This window comes from Aphelocoma coerulescens, chromosome 2 (assembly GCF_041296385.1).
Source record: "Aphelocoma coerulescens isolate FSJ_1873_10779 chromosome 2, UR_Acoe_1.0, whole genome shotgun sequence".
NCBI lineage: Eukaryota > Metazoa > Chordata > Aves > Passeriformes > Corvidae > Aphelocoma > Aphelocoma coerulescens.
In genome coordinates, this window is record NC_091015.1 from 132,895,983 (window position 1) to 132,903,692 (window position 7,710).

Here is a 7,710-nt window from a genome sequence, read left to right on the forward strand (position 1 = left end):
CTCTCCCCTCAGCCCCCGGCCCGCGCGAGCCGCCGGCCCCTGGTTGCCACGGCAACCGCACGCCAACGCCGAGGGGCGGGGCGCTCCCGCTACCGGCCGCGGCGCGCGCCCTCCGACCAATCAGAGTCGAGGAGAGAGCAGGGGCGGGGCTTCTTGAGCATGCGCAGTCACGATCCCCACGAGGCTTCGCGCGGGTTGGCCTCGGTGGCGGCCGCGTTCGGAGAGGTACGGAATGTGCCGAGGTGGAAGGGACCCGAAAGGGTCATCGAGTCCATCTCCTGCACAGGACATCCCAAAAGTTACACTATGTGCCTGAGTGCATTGTTCTAATGCTTCTTGAACTCTGGTTGGGCTTGGTGTTATGACCAGTTCCCGGGAGAGCCTGTTCCAGTGCCCAGCCACCCTCTGGTTGGAAAACCTTTTCCTGATATACAACCTGAACCTCTTCTGACACAACCTCAGGCCATTCCCTCGAGTCCTGTCACTGAACACTGTAGAGAAGAGATCAGTGCCTGGCCTACTTTCCCTCATGAGGAAATTGTAAACTGCAATGAGGTCTCCCCTCAGTGTCCTCCAAGCTGAACAGAAAAAGTGACCTCAGCCACTCCTCATACAGCTTCCTCTCCAGTCCCTTCACTATGCTCCTTGTCCTCCTTTGGACCTTCCACAATAGCTTCATGTCATTTTTATATTGTGGTGCCCAGAATTGCACACAGGACTGTTGCAAAATGTGGAATATGGAAAAATTTTCTTAAGAAAGGATGTTCTTTCATGTTTGATCTTTGTATACTTTCGAGTCCAATCAACAAAGGAGATTTCATTTGTGAAACAGATAGCAGCTAACAAGCAAGCTCTAAGTGATATCTATGTGTTAGAAAAGCAGATTACATGTTTGCAGAATTACCTTGTTAAAGTTTAGGGCTTGACATGCTTCAATGATCTGAGACTGAGGGGGAGGTTAACAAAGCTTGAGAAAAAGGGTGGCGACTGATACCGGTCACAAAGAATGCAGAATTTATAAGCCATAAAGACATCTGGTAGAACTCCCAAGATAAGGAAAAAAAAATGATGAATTCAACTCAGCAATTGTGCTGAAATCAGCTGCAACTGAGTGAAAGGTAATTCCGGAAGGGGGAGATCTACAACCTCCAACTCAGAGGTCACCAACCCAAAAGAAGAGAAAGATTAGACATGTGGACTAATTAGCATAAGAAGCAAGAAAATTGTTAACCAGTAGTAGAATAGGAAGTCCTAAGAAAACTATGTAACTTATAGCCAATGAACACTAATTCCTTTGTTTGCTAAAATGTATAAATAGTAAAAAGTTTTGGTAGTTTGCATGCTTGATTGGTGGAATTCCACAAGGCACCCAGGCTTGCATAATTTTGGAATAAATAATCAATGTCTCTCTCAAGAGTGTAATTATTGGCTTGTTGCACACCAGGTAATATGATTTTTGTGGAGAACAGTACTCAAGATGAGGCTACCCCAGTGCAGAGCAGAGCGGGACAACCCTTCCTTGGCTTGCAGTGCTGTGCCTGATGCACCCCAGTACCCAGGTGGCCCTCCTGGCTGCCAGGGCACTGCTGACTCATATTCAGCCTTCTGTCGACCAGGATCCCCTGGGCCCTTTCTGTGGCATTGCTTTCCACCTTTTCATTCCCAGTCTGTCCATACATCCAGAGTAGCCCCTTCCCAGGTGCAGAATCCAGAACTTTACTTTTGGTGATTGCCCAACTCTCTGATTTGTCCCAGAAGAAATCTTTGAAACCGGCTGATGCCTGAGGTGGCCACCTAAAAACAGAGACTGGACAAGAATAAGGGAATAAAGGTAGGTATTTATTTGAAGGGCCTTCTAAGGTGCACCCTGGGCAGGCCAAAGGCTACACCCAAGATGGACCCCGGGTCAAAAGTTCTTCACACTTTTATGAGAGTTTGGTTCATTTGCATATCAGGGTTAATTGTCCAATTGTAACTTCACTTCTTGATGTAATTACCCCAAGTTTGCCCCCCTCTCAGAGGCCTTAGCTTACACATTTTGGGGCCTGGTGTCCTTGAGGTGGAAACTGTTATAAATGCAATTAGTAAGGTTGGCTTTCGTAAATGGTTAATGAGAGTTTTATGAAAATGGGTTCATTGTTGATAAGTTCGTTGTTGGGATTGTCATTAATGTAATTGGTTGATTGTAAAGTTCTAGAAATGGATGATGTAATCTTGTTCTAAAAGAGGGTGTGGGTGTTAACCTACTTAACATAAAGGAGTAAATGGGGAACCCCTATTGCACAAATGACGAGCCAGTAAAAAGACCCTGCAGACAATGAGCCAATGAAAACCTCATAAGAAGGCGGAGCCAGGGCGGAGGCAGAGCTAATCCCCCTGGGGTATAAAAACTGCATCCTTTAGCTGAAGGGTGTGCATCTGCCTGTGCCCTGGCTGCAGTCGTGTGCCCTGGGCTGCACCCTCTGCCTTGGTTGGATGATTATTATCATTTGTCCCCTATTGTCAGTTAATAAACAATTTAAACTTGAAACGAGTGAGTAGTTTCTCACAAAATCTAGACAGGTTTGTTATGCCTGACCAGCATGAGAGAACAGCAGCTAACAGGCAACCGGAAACTTCAGAGTTACACACTAGGCAGTAAAGAAATTGAAAAATATTAAAGTTAAAACCTAAGGCATCATTCCCCTCCTTTAGAGGCTTGACAAGGCCTTGTTGAGACACTATGGTAATGCAGATGGACTTTGAACAATATCCCCCTCACTGCCCACACCTACAAAGAGCTCTTTGCCTTATTAATGTCTTAATAAGGCTATGTGTTTTTAAATCTTGTTAACCAGCAGTTTTTCTGCTTCGTGTTGCCCCTTCTTCCTGCATGCCAGGCTTTTTTTGTGAGCATGGACTACCGGTTCCTTTCCCTCATGCTTGAATTGGAAAAGTTAATAGTTTTATAAATGGAGTAAACTAATAAAAAAAAAAAAGTGTTAGCAAATATTTAATAAATTTTTTTTATGGTGAAACATTATTCCAATTTGTTGTTGGTTGGTTGTTGGTTTTGTTTTGGTTTGTTTAATCAATTATATAAAACTTTTTAGTGCCTTTATAAAAGCCAACTAATTAGTTGCTGATGAGACAGAAGTGGGAGGAGTGGCTGATACTCCAGTGGGTCGTGCTGCCATGGCGAAGGATTTCAGCAGGCTGGAGACATGAGCCAAGGGGAGCCCAAAAAAGTTCACCAAGGGAAATTGCAAAACCTGGCCCATGGGGAGGAACAGCCACAGGCACCAGCATAGAACAGCTGGAAAGCAGCTTGGCAGAAAATGACATGGAGGTCCTGAGACACCAAACTGAACATGAGCCACCAGTGTAGCAGTAAAGAAAGCAAATGGTATCCTGAGCTGCATTAGAGGAATATTGCCATTTGGGGAAGGAGATCCTACCCTTTGTATTCAGCACTGGTGAGGCCACACCTGGAGTGCTGGTGTCCAGCTCTGGGCTCTTCAGTACAAGAGAGACATGGACATACCAGAGAGAGACCAGCTAAGGTTGTTAAGATGATGAAGGGACTGGAGCATATCTCTTTTAAGGAGTAGTTGAGAGAGCTGGGTCTGTCCAGTCTGGAGAAGAGAAGGCTCACGGTGATTGCTTAAAATGAAACCAAGATTAGGACTTTATTTCTCTTACAGGAAAAAATGACACAAAATGTTACAAGCAAACATGTTTTATTATGTGAAATATGTCTGAAATAACTTGTTCCAATTAATTTCAATTTGGGTTTTACTTTTTCAAAGGTAGCAAATATAAGATTCTCAAAAACTTGGAGGGGAATGGGGATTGTGGGAAGTGTCGCTCCTTCCTGCTTAGGGGAAGACTTTTCACACTCTTGCCTGTTCCAGCATGGGCTTCCCGCAGAGTCAAAGCCTCCTTCAGGCACACCCAAGGGCTGCAGGTGTCTACCTGCTCCACCATGGACTTCTATGGGTTGCAGGGGCACATCCTGCCTCACCATGGTCTTCACTATAGACTGCAGGAGGGGCCCCTCCTCCTCCTGCTCCTCCTCCTCCTTCTCTGGCCTGGGCATCTGCAGAGTTGTTTCTCGCCCATATTCTCACTTCTATCTCCTGGCTGCTGGTGTTGCACGAGGTTTTTTTTCCCCCTTCTTCTTAAATATGTTATTGGGAGGTGCTACTGCCGTCACTGATGGGCTTGGCCTTGGCCAGTGTTGGGTCTGTCTTGTCCGTCTTGGAGCTGGCTGTCATTGGCTTTCTCAGACATGGAGGGAATTTCTGGCAGCTTCTCACCTAGTATAAAGAAGCCACCCCTGCATCCTATATTACCTATAATACTTATAATACCTATATTATACCCTATTACCTGTCCTGCTGGGTGGGTCTGTCCCTTGAGGCTATCAAGGCTCTGGCTGCCAGGACAGCTGTGAGCTGCAGAGCCAGGGCGTGGCTGGGAGTGTCTGTGATGGGCTTTGGCCCTATGACATCCTAGGGGATGGGTCATAGTGGGGCTGGTTTTCAGGGTCTGGGTCAGAGGTAAGCACATGAGGGGAGGCTGGGCTGGGCGAGAACTGGGACAAAAACGTGGATTCTCACCCTGCATCAAGAGCCCAGCCTCCTGCCGGCAGCACCACCCCTTGTCCTACCTGCTCCCAACTCTGTGCAACTCCCATACCTGCTCCCTGCTCCTTCCCAGACCCACTTGACCCCTTCTCTCCCTCCTCCTCCAGGCCATGGCTGCCCGAGTGTTCTTTAGTGTGGTGCGAAACATCATCATCCAGCACATGCAGATGGTCAATATGGAGCTGGATGAGGCCACACGTGAGCGCATGCGGCAGCGTGCGGGAATGCTGAGACAGGAGATGGCTCGGCTGCTGCAGGAACTGGAGCAGAATGACATGGGCCAGAGACATCTGCTCTTCACTGCCATGCTGCAGTGGCAGACCTGGGCTGTAGCCCTTGTTGTGCTCTTGGGGCTGTGGTGGTGGTTTCGATATTTGAGAAATCATCATAGAATTGTAGAATCCTAGAATGGTTTCATTGAAGTGAGTTTAAAGATCCATTTAAAGATCATCTCCTTCCAACTCCCCTTCCATGGGCAGGACACCTTCCAGTAGACGAGGTTAATGCACCATCCAGTCTGGCCTTGAACACTTCCAGGGATGAGGCACCCGTAACTTCTCTGGGAAACCTATTCCAGTGCGTCACCACCCTCACAAGGAAGAATTTCTTCCTAGTGGCTAATCTAAACCTACTCTTTCAGCTTAAAGCCATTCCTCCTTGTCCTATCACAACGTGCCCTTGTAAAAGGTCCATCTCTGTTCTTCTTGTAGGCCAGTTTAGGTAGTGGGAGGCTGCTGTAAGGTCTCCCTGGAGGCTCTCTAGGCTGAACAGCACCAGCTCTCTCAGCCTGACTTTATAGGAGACATGCTCCAGCCCTGTAATCAACTTAGTGGCCCTTCTCTGGACTCATTCTAACAGGTCCATGCCTTTCTTGTGTTAGGGGCCCCAGACCTGGACACCAGTACTCCAGGTGGGGATCTCACGAGAGTAGAGGGGCAGAATCACGTCCCTTGACCTGATGGCTACACTTATTTTGATGCAGCCCAGGACACAGTTGGGCTTTCTGGGCTGTGAGTGCGCATTGCTGAGACATGTCAGGCTTCTTGTCCTTTCTCAACCCAGCCCGTACTTGTGCTTTGGATTGCCCTGGCCTGGGTGCAAGACCTTGCACTTGGCCTTACTTTGCATGGGCCCACCTCTCAAGCCTGTCAAGGTCCCTCTGGATGATATCTCTCCCATCCAGTATGTTGACCACACCACACAGCTTGGTGTTGTCAGTAAACTTGTGGAGGGTACACTTGATCCTAATGCCCAGGTCACCAATAAATATGTTAAACTGACTGGTCCCAATACTGATATCTATGGCTATGTAAAGCCCATTCAGCCATAACACTAATAAAAGGAATAAAGTCAGGAATGTTTCATGAATGCTTGGCTGCTGCATCTTCTGTTCCTTAGCTAGCACACTATTTTTAGACAAAAAGTCTACCATAGAACAAGTAGTTTAATATTGATGCTCAAGACTTCGGCTTCTAAATTTGTGCTGGGTACAAATTCATTTTGGATCAAGAGATGTTAGGAATCATCAAATTCAGACCTCTAAGTGACAAAATGATATAAGTATCTATAAAAATGGAGAATTAGCAGTGTTATCATCCTCCTATGCACACTTCATGTGTTTGAACACTATTGACTGCAGACCTGAAGCTACCATCTCAAACTCCCATCTCATACCAACAAGAACACATAGTGTTTTGTTCCCATATCCTAAGAAAGGTGGGGAGGAAAGAATGGGATTTTATACTCTTTTAGCTTGAAATTATTTAAATTTCATTACAGGGGATAGGTTACTTTCTTGTTTTACTTACATGCAAGATGTAATTGACCACAATATCTTTTTCCTAATGCCAAGAACACTTACACATCACCCTGCTTTCCCTATTTTCCATGCACAGAACACTGGTTCTACATTTATTTAGCAACAATACTGAGCCCTCTGCAAAGGTTTGCTGTAAGTTCAGAACAGGAGAAAAGTCTACATTTCATGTTGCCTTCCTTCTGCAAGATTAATTCACATCCTTATATCTCCTTTTAGAAAGCTAACAAACCATGTTAGAAGAAAAAAAATTCTTTAGTAGAGAAGCATTGCATTCAAAAGAACATACAACACTGACAGAGCCCACAATTCAATTCTTTGGCTCATTTTCTGTAGCAGCACAGACAAGGGATCTTCACATCTTTTTTCCTATTTGAAGCAAAACCTGGTGCTGGACAACTTCATCAAAGGATTTCAGAGATAAATGAAAGGCTTTAACATTTATGAGGAGTAAAAAAATTCCTTGAAATTACTATAATTAAAAAATCCCAAAACACAACAATCAAAGAGAAAGTTCAACTACCTTTAAAGAGAATGTCTTTCTATAGAGCAAGTTCAGTCTAAAGTTAAGATCTGTATTTGTTTCATTTGGTCCTTGTAGGACTTCAAATAAAATAAAAGTTTTTATCCTATTTAACCATGATTGCCCGGTTACAACTACTATAACTTCACAAGTCGTTAAGTTTCTCAAGTCTGTTTTGTGCAGCCCAACCAGTATGCAGGCTGAGGCAAGCAAAACTCATGACTTAAAACAAGTAAATTGAAGCTTTAGGGAGCTGCTTCTATTTATGCAACGTACTACTACAGCTGATTTCCTCACACTGACATGGACAGACCTCTTCAAATAATCTGCACTACACACTTGCATGATCAGAACTATTAAGCAACTGGGAATGGAGCACCTCAGTCAACAAAGACAATGAAGTCACATATCAGACCTGCAGCATTAAAATCTGTTGGAGCCTGGAAAAGAAAGTGGTTACTAGAAAACTGTTTGTTAGGACAAACATTTTATCTTCATAGAGTTGATGTTTGTTTGTTTTTTTAAATTAACATTGTATCTTACCTCCAGCAGAAATGACAGTGTAGATTTGGGAAATGCAAAATCCTGTCTCCAAAGATGAGTGATAAGAAATAATTCAAAACACTTAAGTTTTCACCATAGAGGATATAACAGCTTGGGAAATCTTGTAATGAAGTTTGACAGATGAATTAAGAATAGAAAGTAAAAATTATGATATGCTGCTATGGTTCAGAAGCAGTCCA